This window comes from Sapajus apella, unplaced genomic scaffold, assembly GCF_009761245.1.
Source record: "Sapajus apella isolate SASKATOON/1434 unplaced genomic scaffold, GSC_monkey_1.0 scaffold13, whole genome shotgun sequence".
NCBI classification, from domain to species: domain Eukaryota; kingdom Metazoa; phylum Chordata; class Mammalia; order Primates; family Cebidae; genus Sapajus; species Sapajus apella.
Genome location: NW_022436953.1, coordinates 2,806,365 through 2,824,606, shown reverse-complemented (window position 1 = coordinate 2,824,606; position 18,242 = coordinate 2,806,365). Strand labels below are relative to the sequence as shown.

The 18,242-nt window shown below is 39.6% G+C and overlaps 1 protein-coding gene across 1 annotated transcript in view; it reads left to right on the top strand.

Moving 5' to 3' along the window:
* The window catches only part of HPSE2 (heparanase 2 (inactive)), a 732,977-nt gene that overhangs the window by 17,263 nt on the left and 697,472 nt on the right, over positions 1 to 18,242 (top strand). The gene's annotated exons all lie outside the window — the stretch shown is intronic.

The following is an 18,242-nucleotide window of genomic DNA, read 5'->3' as shown; positions in this document are numbered from 1 at the left end:
AAAGGAATGAGCAAAGTCTCCAAGAAATATGGGACTATGTGAAAAGACCTAATCTACGTTTGGTAGGTGTACCTGAATGTGACGAAGAGAATGAATCTGAGCTGGAAAATATTCTTCAGGATATTATTCAGGAAAACTTTCCCAACCTAGCAAGGCACGATAATATTCAACTCCAGGTAATACAGAGAACACCACAAAGTTATTCCTCAAGAAGACCAACCTCAAGGCACATAATCGTCAGATTCACCAGGGTTGAAATGAAGAAGAAAATACTAAGGGCAGCCAGAGAGAAAGGTCAGGTTACCCACAAAGGGAAGCCTATCAGACTCACAGCAGATCTTTCAGCAGAAACCCTACAAGACAGAAGAGAGTGGGGGCCAATATTCCACATCCTTAAAGAAAAGAACTTTCAACCCAGAATTTCATATCCAGCCAAACTAAGCTCACAAGCGAAGGAAAAATAAAATCTTTTATGAACAAGCAAGTACTCAGAGATTTCATCACCACCAGGCCTGCTTTACAAGAGCTTCTGAAAGAAGCACTACACATAGAAAGGAACAACCAGTATCAGTCTTTCCAAAAATATACCAAAAAGTAAAGAACATTAACATAATGAAGAATTTACATCAACTAATGGGCAAAACAGCCAGCTAACATCAAATGGCAGTATTAAATTCACATGCATTGTTATTAATCCTAAATTTAAAGTGACTAAATCCCCCAATCAAAAGACACACCCAAAACCCATCGATATGCTGCATCCAGACCCATCTCACATACAAGGAAACACAAAGACTGAAAACAAAGGGATGGAGAAAGATTTACCAATCAAATGGAGAGCAAAAATAAATAAATAAATAAAAAGCAGGAGTTGCAATTCTTGCCTCTGATAAAATAGACTTTAAAGCAACAAAGATCAAAAGAGGCAAAGAAGGACCTTACATAATGGTAAAAGGATCAATGCAACAAGAAGAGCTAACGATCCTAAATATATACACACCCAATACAGGAGCACCCAGATACATAAGACTTATAAGAGACTTAGACTCCCACACATTAATAGTGGGAGACTTCAACATCAATATTAGACAGATCAACGAGACAGAAAATTAACAAGGATATCCAAGACTTTAACTCAGATCCAGAACAAGTAAACAATTAACATTTATAGAACTCTCCACTTTAAATACACAAAATATACACTCTTATCAGTACCACATCACACCTACTCACAGGTTTAAATGAAATATTGGTTGGCTGCTTGTTTGTTATTTTCTTCCCTCACTTTTTTTTTCCTGTTTCCATTATTAAGTATAAAAGAGGTTTTCAATACCCATTTTTAGACTGCATTCTAGCCCGGGCAATAAAGCAACACTTCCGTTCTCTCTCCCTCTTCCTCTTCCTCTTTCTTCCTCTCCTTCATTCTTTTTTTTTTTTCCTTTCTTTCTCTCTTTCTTTAAAAAAAAAAAAAAGAAAAAAGAGAAAGTATACAGCTGAAAGTAATCCCTCCACTCCACTGAAGTGAACTGGGGTAGGCACTTGTGTTTTGAGGGTGGTTGGACCAATCTGAAACAGGTTCTCTGGGAGGCTTGAGTGGGTCTGTGGTTTCTGGGAGAGGCCATGTGTGCTTGTATGTGTGCAAGGGTGACTTTACTCCTGGATTCTTGCATGTTTTTGAACTGTTCTTCATTGACAGACTCCTGAAGAGGCTGTAGAATGCCATTCTTGGAGACTCAGGACTTGAATCCCAGACCCCCTTTAAGGTAGGACCCATACACAAGGTGTGGTTTAGAAACCAGTCCAGAGAATAGGAGCACTATTTGAGAGCACTCTGTGGGATGCCAAAATCACTTCAGAAACTTCCCAAAAGATTCTAAAAGCCTTTGAAATGCAGACATTCATTAGCTATTACAATGTACCCAGTGAGAGGAAGGAGGAGTCTGCCTCCTTTGCTGCAGAGGAGGCCTATAGTGAATAAACAGAGGAGTGGAAATAGAACTTGAGCTTTCTGGTGACTTAGTCACTAAGACATGCACACTTTTAAAAATGTATGTAATCACCATTGAAGTAAAACTTTGGTTATCTCTCAGTGGCCTGATAGGTATGTTATTCTCATCTGGGTGTTTATTTCCTTGTAATTGTTGGAAAAGCAGATCATGGACTTATTTGCCTGGCATTACAAATCTCCCTGGAAGAGTAGACTTAGGGTAAATCCTGTGAGATGTAGATTCAGAAGGATCTACAGGCTGGGCTTAGCCAAGTTAAAATCCATAGGTGAAACTAAACATGTTACCTACAACGATTAGAAAAATAAGTGCTATGGTTTCATAGAACCATTTGTAGAAATGAATGGCACCACAGTCCAAAGGTCAGGATTTTCAGCAACTTGCAGCAGAAAACTTACACTTAATGAAATGTCTTCACTTAGGGTTTTTGTGTCAGTTAATGACTGAGGTCTTTTGTTTCTTTTGTTTTCCTCATGGCAATAAAGTTGAAATTTAGCAAGCTTTCAAAATGAAATTTCTCATAGATTTTATAACCACAGGTTTTAAGTTTTCAACACCTAAATGTGGAACAGAACAATTGAAAACTTAGGGGGAGGGGAAAAGAGAGTTGAGGTCACATGTGGTGTGTATCAAGAGTCAGTGTAAATCAGGAAGGTGTGGTAAGGGGGATTTCCTGTGTTACAGACTTGCTGAAATCATGCTCCCCCACCTTCCATCAGTAAATTCCAAATGAAGGTACTGGCCTTTCTGACACCTTGCAGCGGTAGTTTGCCACTTACCTGACTGAGTTTCCTTCAGAAAGCTTCAAGGAAACTCAGATTGTCAGGTAAGGGGCAAACTTGTCCTTGGAGATAATGTATTCTTTGATTGTGGCAGTTACCTACCTGTAGAATGGGGTCAGCCTAGTACATCTGAGTCTATTCTTTTTATTCCTGCTGTCGCATTCATTTCTGGGTTTCCAGGTACTATAATAACTACCATTTGTTGATCACTTAAGTGTCGCAAGTACTGGACCAAGAACTTTTCAAAGGTGATCAGATTTGGTCTTCATACCCCTATGAGGCAGGTACTATTAATTGTCCCATTTGTTAGTAGCTTACAGAAGTTAATCACTGGTTCCCAACTCTAGCTGTCCATTAGTATTAGCTAGGGGAGCTTTCAAAACTATTGGGGCCAGGCACAGTGGCTAACGCCTGAAGTCACAGAACTTTGAGAGGTTAAACCAGGAAGATTGCTTGAAGCCAGGTGTTTGAGATCAGCCTAGGCAACATAGGGAGACCCCATCTCCAAAAAAATAAAAAAATTAGCTGGGCTTGGTGGCACACATCTGTAGTCCTATCAACTTGGGAGGCTGAGGTAGGAGGATTGCTTTAGCCCGGGAGTGTGAGGCTGCAGGGAGCCATAATCATGTCACTGCACTCCCGCCTGGATGACAGAGTGAGACCCTGTCTCAAAAGCAAACAAACAAACAAAGAGCAGCAGCAGCAGCAGCAGCAGCAGCAGCAGCAGCAGCACACCACCACCACCACCACCACCAACATTGGGTCCTAGGTCAATTCAATCAATCTCTAGGGCAGAGCTTAGGCATTGTGATTTAAAAAAATCTCCCCAGGTGGTTCTAAAGTGCACACCAGGGTAAGAACCTCTGGGTGAAGTGATTTGAACTTCAGCTGGTCTGTAGTGGAGTTCAAATCTAGAGCCCAACTATAGCCAGCTTGAATCTAAAGCCAGGCACAGCCAGCTCTTACAGCAGAAATGCCTTAACTTTTAATGTGCATTTGAGTTGTCAGTGGATCTAGTAAGAAAAAAGATGCTGAATTTCTAACAAACTTCCAGGTGATGCCCTCCTCCTGGCCCCCGGAACCAGGAAGAGGGCATCACGTGAAAGTTTGGAACAGTAAAGCTAATGTTAGTACTATGTTAGCCAGAGGAGAAAATATTCGCTGAAAGGCAGAAAAAACATGGGGAGTTGGGAAGGGTTGCTCATGCATTTTACTTTAGTGATGATGGCAGGGATCACAGGATGATTATATAAATTTCTCTGTGTTTTCCTAAGGCTATCATAGGCTTTCCTAGGGTTTAAATAAACTGTTACGGGTTATTTTTCTATTCTTGAGAATGCTTGGAACTTGAAGACTGTGGTGAAGCTAGCAAAGCTTCACTTGTTCAGGTGTTTTAATCTGTTAGGAAAAGATGTGATTGTAATTAATAAATTGGTCAGTTATCAAACCCTTTCTTCCTGTTCTTAAAGGGGGCTGAAACAGGAGTTCAGATAGGTGAGAAATGATAAGATAACCATACATTTTGACAGTTACATGTTCATTCAATTAAGCACCTACTATGTAGCAGCATTACAATATGCTGTCCTTATAGGATACAAAAATGAATGAGACATTGTCTTGTCCTGACAGAACTTACACTTTAGTGGAAAAAATGACATATAGAGTAGATAATGATATAGTAGAAATATGAACAGGCAATTTATAGAGGAAGAAGCAGTAAACTGTACTTGAAATAGTTGAGGAGGACTTCACCAGACAAATTCACTGTTGTTAGTATCTCTGATTGTTGTAAATGTAAGAGTTTAGGTTATCAGACCATTGCTGAGATTTTTAAAAGTTTCCTCTGCATTTAAGAATGGTTTTATAATTTGGAGATTAAAGGACCAGGTTATTCTCATCAATTACATGCATGACAAATTTTTAGAATTAAATGTATTTTCTTCTGGATAGTAATAATATCAGCAACATTATCAGACTACATTTATTGAGCACTTCCATGATGCTAGGCACTGTGCTAAACACTTTACAAATATGTGTCTTATTTAATCTTCCTTTAAAAACAGCTTTATTGATATAGAATTCACATCATATACAATGCACATGCCATTTAAAGTTTAACATTCAGTGACTTTTATTATAGTTAGAGTTGTGTAGCCATTGTCATAGTCAATTTTAAAACATTTTCATTAGGCCAACAGGAAAACTCACACCTTGGCCATTTCCTTGTAACTTTTCCATCCCAGCCTTAGGCAATCACTAATCTACCTTCTGTCTCTATTGGTTTGCTTATTTTGGATATTTCATATGATGGGAATCATACAATATGTGGCCGTTTGTGACTGACTTAAAAATTTTATTTTACTTTAAATTCCGGGGATACATGTGAAGAAAGTGCAGATTTGTTACATAGTTATATGTGTGTCATGGGGGTTTGCTGCATCTATCAATCTGTCATCTAGGTTTTAAGCCCCCCATGCATTAGCTATTTGTCCTAATGCTCTCCCTCTTCTCGTCCCCCACCCCCGACAGGCCCTGGTGTGTGTTGTTCCCTCCCTGTGTCCATGTGTTCTCATTGTTTAACACCCACTTATGAATGAGAACAAGTTGTGTGTGTTTGGTTTTCTAATCCTATGTTCGTTTGCTGAGGATGGTGGCTTGCAGCTTCATCCATGTCCCTGCAAAGGACATGATTTAATTCCTTTTTTTGGCTGCATAGTATTCCACGGTGTATATGTACATTTTCTTTATCCAGTCTATCATTGGTAGGCCTTTGGGTTGGCTCTAGATGTTCGCTATTGTAAACAGTGCTGTAGTAAACATATGAGTGCATGTATCTCTATAGTTGAATGATTTATAATCCTTTGGGAATATACCCAGTAATAAGATTGCTGTGTCAAATGGTATTTCTGATTCTAGATCCCTGAGGAATAGCTGCACTGTCTTCCACAATGGTTGAACTAATTACATTCCCCTCGACAGTGTAAAAGTGGTCCCATTTCTCCACAGGCTTGCCAGCATCTATTTTTTCTTGACTTTTTAATAATTGCCATTTTGACTGACGTGAGATGATATCTCATTGTAGCTTTGATTTGCATTTCTCTAATGATCAGTGATGTTGAGCTTTCTTTCATATGTTTTTTGGCCACATAAATATCTTCTTTTGAGAAGTGTCTGTTCATATCCTTCACCCACTTTTTGATGGAGTTGTTTTTTTTTCTCATAAATTTGTTTAAGTTCTTCGTAGATTTTGGATATTAGACCTTTGTCAGATGGTTAGATTGCAAATTTTATCTCCCATTTTGTAGGTTGCCTGTTCACTCTGATGATAGTTTCTTTTTCTATGTAGAAGCTCTTTAGCTTAATTAGATCCCATTTGTGTGACTGACTTCTTTAAGTTAAAAAAAGTTTTCAAGGTTAATACTTGTAGCACATATTAGTATTTCATTTCCTTTTATTATGAAATTATATTCTACTGTATGGATATACCTCATTTTGTTTATCCATGTATTACTTTAATGGACTTTTTGGCTCTTATGAATATGGTGCTATGAAAATTTGTATACATTTTCCTTTCTCTTGAGTATATACCACAGAGTAGGAATATATGCTGGGTCATGTGGTAATTCTATCCTTTTTGAGAGAATGACAAACTGTTTTCCCCAATGGCTGTATCATTTTAAGCCAGCAGGGTATGAGGGTGCCAGTTTTTCCACATCCATGTCAACACTTATTATTGGCTTTCTTTATGATTCTTGATATCTTAGTAGGTGTGAAATGATATCTCATCATGGTTTTGATTTTTATTCACTGATGGCTAATAATGTTGAACATCTTGTGCTTTTTGACTATTTGTATATCTGCTTTGGAGAAATGTCTCTTCAGATTCATTGTCCCTTTTTAAATTTGGTTATTTGTCTTTTTATTATTGAGTTGTAAGGGTTTTTCATATATTCTAGATATAAGTCCTTTATCAAATATATGATTTACAAAAGTTTTCTCTCATTCTGTAGGTTGTCTTTTCACTTCCTTGAGCTTGTCTTTTCAAGAACAAATGGTTTTTAATTTCCATGATGTTTCATTTAATTTTCACAATGTCTCTGAGAGGTAGATTCTATTATTATTCCCATTTTGTAAGAGGAAATTGAGCCTCAGAGAGGTTAATTCACTTGCACAAGGCCACATAGATTATAAGGAGCAAAGCCAGGATTTCACTTCTATACTCCCCCACCTCTGCCCATTGGTGAGCAGTTTGACTTGGTATATAATTCTAATGCCTCATTTGAATTTTATTTTCTGAAAAGGTGAACCAAGAGTACAAATATTCAAGGGAAAACATAAGCCTTCTATGGCTCTTAATGGCTCTGGCAGTTGACAATGACATTGTGTAAGATATATGCCTCCAACTGAAATTGTGTGTGTGTGTGTGTGTGTGAATGCGTCAAAGAAAATGGTGTTTTTTGTCAAACACTCAATGAAATATGATGATACTTTCCTTTGGTCATGGACATTATTATCTTGAGCAACAGAGGGATGGAACCTATGGCTAGAAGTGGTCTCTATAATAATTGTGTGATTCTTTATCAGAGACTGTTTATGAAGCAAATCATTAATGTTGAACTTTTTAGAGAATTTTTTTTCTTCTTGTTGAAGTGTAATGACCCAGAATATTTTATTACAAGCATATTTTTCTCTTCTCTGCATTTTGGACTTACCTTAGAAGTCTTATTTTTTCTTAAGATAGAAAAAAAATTCATTCTTATTTTGAAACTCAGTTTTTTTTCTGTAAGAGAACATTTCTTTTAGTTTGAGTATAATGAAGCTTTTTTGATGCAGTGCCAATTCTCTTTCCTACCTGTTTGACTGCACTGCCTTTTGGTATTTTTCACTTTACCTTTGGTCTGTTATTGTCCTATTCCAGGCCTTATGCTAAAATGGTAACCTCCTAATTGGAGTCAGTGGCCCTAATTTCTTTGAAAGGAAGGAAATAAACATTTCCTGGGTAGCTACCCTCTGCAAAGCACTTTATTTATTTGATTAACAAAGACATTCTATGTTATTTACAACATGATGTTTTGAAATACATATACATTGTGGAATGGCTCAGCTGCGCTAATTAACATATTTATTGCCTCACATACTTATCTTTTTTTGTGGTGAGAACACTTAAAATCTATTCTCTTAGTGATTTTAAAGAATATTGTTATGACTTCTGCCAAGATGGCTGAATAGGAACAGATATGGAGAGCAGTTCCCAGCGAGAGCAATGCAGAAGGCAAGTGATCTCTGCATTTCCAGCTGAGGTACCAGGTTCATCTCAATGGGACTGGTTGGACAGTGGGTATAGCCCAAGGAGGGTAAGCCGAGGCAGGTAGGGGCACTGCCTCACCCACGAAGTCCAACTGGCTAGAGGACTCCCTCCTACCCAGTGGAGGCCACTGGGGACTTATCCTGGGCCACTCCAGCACTCCACTTCAGATACTGCGCTTCTCCCATTGTCTTTACAACCTGCAGACCAGGAGATTTTCGCTGGGTCAACAAGTGCTGTGGGTTACCAGCACAAATCAGAGTGGCTGTTTTAGCTGGCGCTGCAGGTTTTGGCTGGCACCTGAAATGCCTAGAAGACAGACCCTCCCACTCTCCACAAAAAAAGGGGAGATGAGGGCAGGGAGCCAAGTGATCTGGCTTGGTGGGTCCCTCCCACATAAAGACCAGCAAACTGAAACCCTCTAGCTTCAGAGTTTCACAGCCAGCACAGCAGTTTGAGCTCAACTCGAGATGATCGAGCTTGTTGGGGGGAAGGGCGTCTGCCACTGCTGAGGCAGTTCTAACTGCACTTGTGTAAACAAAATCATGGATAAGTTTACACAGGAGCTGGACTGAGCCTGTGGCAGCTCATCAGCACCACTGCAGGCAGACTGTGACTAGACTCCCTCCTTGCTGGGCATCTCTGAAAAAAAGTTAGCAGCATGTCAGGAACTTATAAATAAAACCTCATCTTTCTGGGACAGAGCACCTGGGAAAATGGGTGGTTGAGAGCTCTGTGGCAGCATACTTAAACGTCCCTGCCCACTAGCTCTAAAGGGAGCAACGGAGCTCCCAGAACAGCACTTGAGCTCTGATAAGGGACAGACTGCCTTCTCACATGGCTCCCTGACCCCCAAATATCCGAAAAGACACCTCATACAGGAGAGCTCTGGCTGACATCTGGAGGGTACCCTTCTGGGATGAAGCTACCAGAGGAAAGAACAGGTAGCAATCCTTGCTCTTCAGCAGCCCCCAAAGGTGATTCCTAGTCAAGCAGATCTGGAGTGGACCTCCAACAGTCCTTCAGCAGAGGGGCCTGACTGTTAGAAGGAAAACTGAAAAACAGAAAGAAATAGCTTCCACATCAACAGAAAGGATATTCACTCAGGAACCGCTTCCGGAAGTCACCAACTTCAAAGACCAAAGGTAGAAAAATCCATGAAGATGGGAAGACCAGAGAAAAAGGATGAAATGACCAAAACCCAGAATGCCTCTCCTTCTCCAAGGGATTACAACTCTTCACCAGCAAGGGAACAAAACTGGATGGAGAATGAATTTGATGAATTGACAGAAGCAGGCTTCAGAAGATGGGTAATAACAAACTTCTCTGAGCTAAAGGAACATGTTCTAACCCAATGCAAATAAACAAAGAACCTTGAAGAAAGGTTAGATGAAATGTTGACTTGAATAACCAGCTTAGAGAAGAACATAAATGACTTGATGGAGCTGAAAAACACAACACAAGAACTTCATGAAGCTTACGTAAGTTTCAATAGCCAAATTAATCAAGCAGAAGAAAGGATATCAGAGATTGAAATCAACTCAATGAAATAAAATGAGAAGGCCAGACTAGAGAAAGAGTGAAAAGAAATGAACAAAGCCTCCAAGAAATATGGGATTATGTGAAAAGACCTAATCTATGTTTGATTGGTGTACTTGAATGTAATGGGGATAGTGAACTCCAAGCTGGAAAACGCTCTTCAGGATATTATCCAGGAAAACTTCCCCAACCTAGCAACGCAGGCCAACATTCAAATCCAGGAAATACAGAGACCACCACAAAGATATTCCTCAGGAAGAGCAACCCCAAGGCACGTAATCCTCAGATTCACCAGGGTTGAAATGAAGGAAAAAATGTTAAGGGTAGCCAGAGAGAAAGATCAGGTTACCCACAAAGGGAAGCCCATCATACTCACAGCAGATCTCTCAGCAAAAACTCTACCAGCCAGAAGAGAGTGGAGGCCAATATTCACCATCCTTAAAGAAAAGAACTTTCAACCCAGAATTTCATATCCAGCCAAACTAAGCATCATAAGTGAAGGAGAAATAAAATCCTTTACAGACAAGCAATTGCTGAGAGATTTCATCACCACCAGGCCAACCTTACATGAGCTTCTGAAGGAAGTACTAAACATGGAAAGGAACAACCAGTACCAGCCACTCCAAAAATGTACCAAATGGTTAGGACCATTGACACAATGAAGAGACTGCATCAACTGTCAGGCAAAACAACAAGCTAATATCAAAATGGCAGGATCAAATTCACACAAAACAATATTAACCTTAAATGTAAATGGGCCAAATGCCCCAATCAAAAGACACAGACTGGCAAATTGGATAAAAAGTCAAGACCCTATGGTGTGCTGTATACAGGAGACCCATCTCACGTGCAAAGACACACATAGACTTAAAGGGATTGAAGAAGGTTTACAAGCAAATGGAGAGCAAAGAAAAGCAGGAGTTACAATCCTAATCTCTGATAAAATGGACTTTAAACCAACAAAGATCAAAAGAGACAAGGGCATTACATAATGGTAAAAGGATCAATGCAACAAGAAGAGCTAACTATCCTAAATATATATGCACTCAATACGAGAGCACCCAGATACATAAAGCAAGTTCTTAATGACCTACAAAGAGACTTAGACTCCCACACAATAATAATGGGAGACTTTAACATTCCACTGTCAATATTAGACAGATCAATGAGACAGAAAATCAACAAGGATATTCAGGACTTGAACGCAGATCTGGACCAAGCAGACCTAATAGACATCTACAGAACTCTCCACCCCAATCCACAGAATATACATTCTTCTCAGCACCACATCACACTTACTCTAAAATTGACCACATAATTGGAAGTAATTCACTCCTCAGCAAATGCAAAATAACGGAAATTATAACAACCAGTCTCTCAGACCACAGTGCAATCAAATTAGAACTGAGGCATGAGAAACTCAGCCAAAACCACACAACAACATGGAAACTGAACAACTTTCTCCTGAATGACTCCTGGATAAATAATGAAATGAAGGCAGAAATAATGATATTCTTAGAAACCAATGAGAATTAAGACACAACGTACCAGAATCTCTGGGACACATTTAAAACAGTGTCTAAGAGGGAAATTAGTATCAATAAATGGCCACATGAGAAGTGAGGAAAGATCTAAAATTGACACCCTTTCATCACAATTAAGAAAACTAGAGGAGCAAGATCAAACAAATTAAAAAGCTAGCAGAAGACAAGAAATAACTAAGATCAGAGCAGAACTGAAGGAGACAGAGATTCAAAAAACCCTTCAAAAACTCAATAAATCCAGAAGCTGGTTTTTTGAAAAGATTAACAAAATAGATAGACTGCTAGCCAGACTAATAAAAAAGAAAACAGAGAAGAATCAAATAGATGCAATAAAAAATAATAAAGGGGATATCTCCACCGATTCCACAGAAATACACACTACCATCAGAGAATACTACAAACAACTCTATGCGTGTAAATCATTAAATCTAGAAAAAATGAATAAAGTCCTGGACACTACACCCACCCAAGAGTAAACCAGGAAGAAGTTGAATCCCTGAATAGATCAATATCAAGGTCTGAAGCTGAGGCAGTAATCAATAGCCTACCAACCAAAAAAAGTCCAAGTCCAGATGGATTCACAGCTGAATTCTACCAGACTTACAAAGAGGAGCCGGTACCATTCCTTCTGAAACTATTCCAAACAATAAAAAAAGAGGGAATCATCCCTAACTCATTTTATGAGACTAACATCATCCTGATACCAAAACCAGGCTTAAAAACAACTTAAAAACAAAATTACAGGTCAATATTCATGATGGGCATTGATGCAAAAATCTTCCATAAAATACTCGCAAATCCAATATAACAGCACATCAAAAAGCTTATCCATTGTGATCAAGTAGGCTTCATCCTGGTGATGCAAGCCTGGTTCAACATATGCAAACCTATAAATGTAATCCATCACATAAACAGAACCAAAGACAAAGCCACATGATTATCTCAATAGATGTGGAAAAGGCCTTTGAGAAAATTCAATAGCCCTTTATGTTAAAAACTCTCAATAAACTAGGTATCGATGGAACGTATCAAAAAATAATAAAAGATATTTACGACAAACCCACAGCCAATATCATACTGAATGGGCAAAAACTGGAAGCATTCCCTTTGAAAACTGTCACAAGACAAGGATGCTCTCTCTCACTGTTCGTATTCAACATAATATTGGAAGTTCTAGTCAGAGCAATCAGGCAAGGAAAAGAAATAAAGGGTATTCAATTAGAAAAGGAGGAAGTCAAATTGTCTCTATTTGCAGATGACATGATTATGTATTTAGAAGACCCCATCGTCTCAGCCCAAAATCTCCTTAAGCTGATAAGCAACTTCAGCAAAATCTCAGGATACATAATCAATGTGCAAAAATCACAAGCATTCCTATACACGAATAACAGACAAACAGAGAGCCAAATCATTAGTGAACTCCCATTCACAATTGCTACAAAGAGAACAAAATACCTAGGAATACAACTAACAAAGGATGTGAAGGACCTCTTCAAGGAGAACTACAAACCGTTGCTCAAGGAAGTAAGAGAGGACACAAACAGATGAAAAAAACATTCCATGCTCATGGTTAGGAAGAGTCAATATTGTGAAAATGGCCCTACAGCCCAAAGTAATTTATAGATTCAATGCTATCCCTATCAAGCTACAATTGACTTTTTTCACAGAACTGGAAAAAACTACCTTAAATTTCATGTGGAACCAAAAAAGAGGCTGCATAGCCAAGACAATCCTAAGCAAAAAGAACAAATCTGGAGGCATCACGCTACCTGACTTCAAAGTATACTACAATGCTACAGTAATCAAAACAGCATGGTACTGGTACCAAAACAGAGATATAGACCAATGGAACAGAACAGAGACCTCAGAAGTAATGCCACACATTTACAACCATCTGATCTTTGACAAACCTCACAAAAACAAACAATGGGGAAAGGATTCCCTGTTTAATAAATGGTGTTGGGAAAACTGGCTAGCCATGTGCAGAAAACTGAAACTGGATTCCTTCCTTACACTTTATACAAAAATTAACTCCAGATGGATTAAAGATTTAAACATAAGACCTAACACCATAAAAACCCTAGAAGAAAACCTAGGCAATACCATTCAGGACATAGACATAGGCAAGGACTTCATGACTAAAACACCAAAAGCAATGGCAACGAAAGCCAAAATAGACAAATGGGATCTCATTAAACTCCAGAGTTTCTGCACAGCAAAAGAAACATTCGTTAGAGTGAACTGGCAGCCAACAAAATGGGAAAAACGTATGGTAGGTACAACAGTTAATTTTATGCAGCTATGATTTAATACTGCATTTTATATTTGTTTACATTTCTCTTGACCATGAATTGGCATGTCCAGTCTGTGTTTGTGTAAGTTTTGATATTATTATTTTTTTGTGGATCATATGAAATCCAAGAAAATGAGCTATTTATAAAAAGTTATTCATACCAGATCTGGTCTAGTTTTTAATTTTTAAATTTTATTTTAGATTCAGGAGGTACATGTGCTTGTTTGTTACATGAGCATATTACATCCTGGTAGGGACTGGGCTTCTAGTGTACCCAGTACCCAAATAGTGAACATTGTATCTAATAAGTAATTTTTTAGCCCTGGCTTCCCTCCCACCTTCCCTACTTTTGGAGTTCTTGGTGTCTATTATTTACACCTTTATGATGAAGTGTACCCATTGTTTAACTCCCACTTGTAAGTGAGAACATGCAGCATTTGGTTTTCTGTTTCTGAGTTAGTTCACTTAGGATAATGGCCTCACCTCTATACATGTTGTTACGGAAAACATTTCATTCTTTTTTATGGCTGCAAAATTTTGATAAATATTAACTCTTATAAAGTTTTGCATATATTTCATGGCAGTAAATGATAACATATACTGCTATCTACATATATTTTTTGAATTCATTCCATACTTAACATATTCTTTTTTTCAATATTTCTATGCTATGCAGTTCATCTGCAACTTTTTTCAAATTGTTCCAAATCTCTAAAAAATGGTTCAATATATTTATTCAAGAAATCTGCATATAGGTAAACCCAGGGAGTTTACAGGGTGCTGGTGATGGGCCTACTGTATTTTTTTGAGGTTTGTTGAGCTTCCTTAAAACAATTACTTTAAATTATTTATCAGGCAGTTTATACATCTCCATTTCTTTGGAGTCAGCTATTGGGAAATTATTGTGTTCTTTCAGTGGTGTTAATGTTTCCTAGGTTTTTCTTGCTTCTTGTTACCTTACATTGATGTCTGTGCATTTTGTGAAGTGTGAACTTATTTCAGTTTTTACAGACTGATTTTGTCTAGGAAAGCCCTTAAGCAGTGAGCCAATCTATAGATTCAGGGAGGATTTCTGGCATGGTCCATGGATGGACTTGCTGCTGGAATCATCAGGCAGGCTGGCCTGGTTCCTGTCAGCAGGTGTGTGGACCTGGCACTTGGTTACATGGGGTTAGACCTGGAGCCTGGATCTACTCAGGAGGTTCTGTTGTTTGGGTTTGTGGGATTGGGCCTGGAACCTAGGTTTTTGAAGGCATGCCTGGGACCTGTATGAATGGGCATCTGCCTGAAGTTGGGGTCCAATGTAGGAGACCTGGCACTGGTATGGGCCTTGACCTGGATTATACAGGGGCTGAAAATGTGCTGGGATGTGCCTGGCTCCTGGATCCACTGGGATAGGCCTGGAGTTTTTGTCTATAAGTGCTGGCCTATAGCCTGGATTTGTAGGGGTGGTCCTGGAACCTTGGCCTGTGGGGGTCAGGTATGTCACCAGGGTCTCCTGGAGTGGGCCTGGACCCTTGGGCCTGGGGGAGGAAGCCTGGCTTCTGGGTTTGTGGCTATTGGCCTGGAGCCTGAGATTATGGGTGCTAATCTGGTTATGGAACTGTGGGTGCTGGCCTTGGAGCCTGTGGCCATGAGGACTATCCTGGAGACTGGGTCCACTGGGGCCAGTCTGGAGATTCAGTATGTGGGTGCTGGCTTGGATGGTAGGTTTTTGAGGGCTGGCGTCAGTCTTGGGCCCGGAACCTGGGCTCATATGGAGCTCCTGAAGCTTGTGTCTGTGGTGGCCATTTTAGTGCTGGAGTCTGTTGGGATGGGCCTGGATCCTGGGTCTGACTGAGCAGTACTGGATTCTTGTTCTGCTGGAGTAGGGTGCTGCAGGGATTGGCCTGGCATTGGGTGGGCCTGGAGCCCGTGTCCACAGCTATTAGCCTGGTACATGAGGCCAGGGTTGCTAACCTGGTTTGGATGGTCTGAAACCTGAAGTAATTGGAATCTGAGACCACAGGGGCTGGCCAGGTGTTTGGTAGGGCGTGAGCCTGCCTACAGATTGGGTTTGAGAGTGCTGGCCTCATGACTAGGGCTGCAGGGAGCCATGCTGGAGTTGGGAATTGTCTAGGATCTGGCCTAAGTAGGGCTATCCTCACCCTGGGGGCAGGCCTGTAGTCTGAGTCTCTGGGGGCTGCCTGTTGCTAGGGTTGGGCCAGCCTAGAGCTGAGGCTAATCTAAAGCCTGGGACCGCTGGGGTCATCCTTGTGGTGGGGTGGGCCTGGAGACTGAATCTTCTAGGCAGGCCAAGAGCTGGTGCTGCAGGATATGACTTGGCATTAGGGAAGATTTGGAGGCTCATTCTGGGGCCATGGGGGACTGTCCAGCACTGGAGTTTACTGAGGAGGTCCCAGTTTTGGGGTCCAAGTAGAAGTGATTGCCCACTTTCTTCTCTTTCCCACATGCAAAGGCTATCTTTCTCCATGATGTGCTGCCTAGAATTGTGGGAGGCATGACATGGGTAAAATTGTCCCTCAGTGTGTCTTTTCTTATTTTTTGTTCTATACCCAGGTGCTGTAATCTCTCACCTAGTTTTCTTAGCTATTGTGAAGGTTCATTTGTGTGCGGTTAGTTGTTCAAATGGATGTGTCTATAGGGGTGATGAGTGCTGGAAAGTCTTATTCTACTATTTTGCTGACATCTGGCTGGGACTCTGCCTTATATTTTATCTCATTTACTCCTCACAACTACCCTACTAAGCAGGTTTCCAAATACCACCATTTAATTCATTTTAAAATTGATACATAATAGATGTAGATATTTTGAGGGTATATGTGATAAAGATATGTTTTAAAGATGAGGAAACTGAAGTTCAGCCAGAGTTGAATAACTTGTCCCAGCTTTACAACTAGGATTTGAGAGTTAGTGCTAATGATTCTAAAATCTGTCATTTTCAACAATACCTGGTTACTCTCACTACATTTAAGAGTATCATCATTTTTAGTTTAGTTATGAATACATATGGTTGATCAGAAATGCTTGCATACTTAGACTGAATTTCTGAATACTCTTATACATTTAAAAGTCAAATAGGGGCTAATGATCCTCTTAGTATAAAATAATAAAGCCTGAGGATTTGCTCTACATTTCATTGTTTCTGTTCCTGGTATCTCTGCTCTTGAGTATATCGTGGTGTTTCAAAAATCACTATATGTATCTGATATCTCTATCTATCTCTATCTATCTATATATCTATTTATATATCACATGTGAGGAGGGTATTGATCCTATTCTGACCTGGCAGTGGATTTACTTTGTTACTTCCAGCACCTGGCTTGCTCTTCCAGTGATCTCATTTTATTTACTAGAATAGGAGGGGGCTGTGGTTAAAGACCCTGATGATATTGTGGTGGGCTAATGAGTTACCAACATGGAGTATGGTGTTATGCTTATCTGGCACTTTTCGTTTTTTGGGAGTTGGAAGGGCTCTGGAAAAAACTAGGAGTCTAGGCTGAGAAATAAAGTTTTCTTGGAAATGAAGGAATATAGGATGAATTTTTGTTTTATGCATATTAACCTTTGATCCATTTTCTGAGGTTTTTAGTCATAATCAGGAGTATTTGGAAAGGAAGGAGTACTCTTGTTCATGTTTCACAAAGTGCCTAATATTTGGAAATTGTAAGTCACAGGTAATAATCATGTGTCATTGGGCAAATCCCATTTCCAATATACCAACATAATTTGAGAACCAGTTGTAAAAGACTTTCCTGGAAAAATTAAGTTGGGGGGGTCAGATTGTGGAGGACTGTCTGAGACTTAGCTTTATAATTAAGGGGGTTTGATTTTTCTTTAAGCAATAGGGAGTCAAAGAAGGATTGTGACTAAGAAAATTATGTGTGATATTTTAGAAAGATTTATCTCATGGCTCCTCAGAGGACAGAATAGTGGTGTAGATGCCTAGCTTAGAAGGACCAAAGAGGCTAGTGAAGATATTCAGGAGTGAGATGAGCATGATTACATTAGTGAAGCAGCAGTGGAAAAGAAAGGGATAGTTAGGGACTCATTACAAAGGAAAAATTGACAGAATAGGGTAATAGATTTGATATGGATATAATATCCTTTGCAATTATTTGTATTTGAGTTGCAATATGAAAGGGAGACATTTGTATTTTTTTTTCTGGAAAATTTACTGGGACCAAATAATGCTTATAAACTGAAGAGTTTAACATGAGCATAGGTCAAACTGAATTAAAAAAAAATCAGTCCAGAGGCCAGGTGCAGTGGTTCACGCCTGTAATCCCAGCACTTTGGGAGGCCCAGGCAGGTGGATCACAAGGTCAGGAGATCAAGACTACCCTAGCTTAAACAGTGAAACCCCATCTCTACTAAAAATTAGCTGAGCGTACCTGTAGTCTCAGCTACTGGGGAGGCTGAGGCAGGAGAATCACTTTAACCAGGGAGGCAGAGGTTGCAGTGAGCTGAGAGCGCACTGCTGCACTCCAGCCTGGGCAACAGAGCGAGACTCCATCTAAAAATCCAAAAAAATTCATTGCAGAGCAGAATTTTGGCTTTGTTAAACCAACTGAAAGCAATTCACTTTTCTGCTTTTACTTATTTATTCTTTTTGCCTGAGTCCTCTCCTAAAAGCCAAAATGCAGGCAGACAATTGATAGTTGAAAAAATGGTTTCCAAGTATGGGTACATGGGCAGGAAGTACTTTTGTATGTGAACTTCCTTCTTATACAGCTATATATGACATACCAGTATGACAGATATGTATGAATC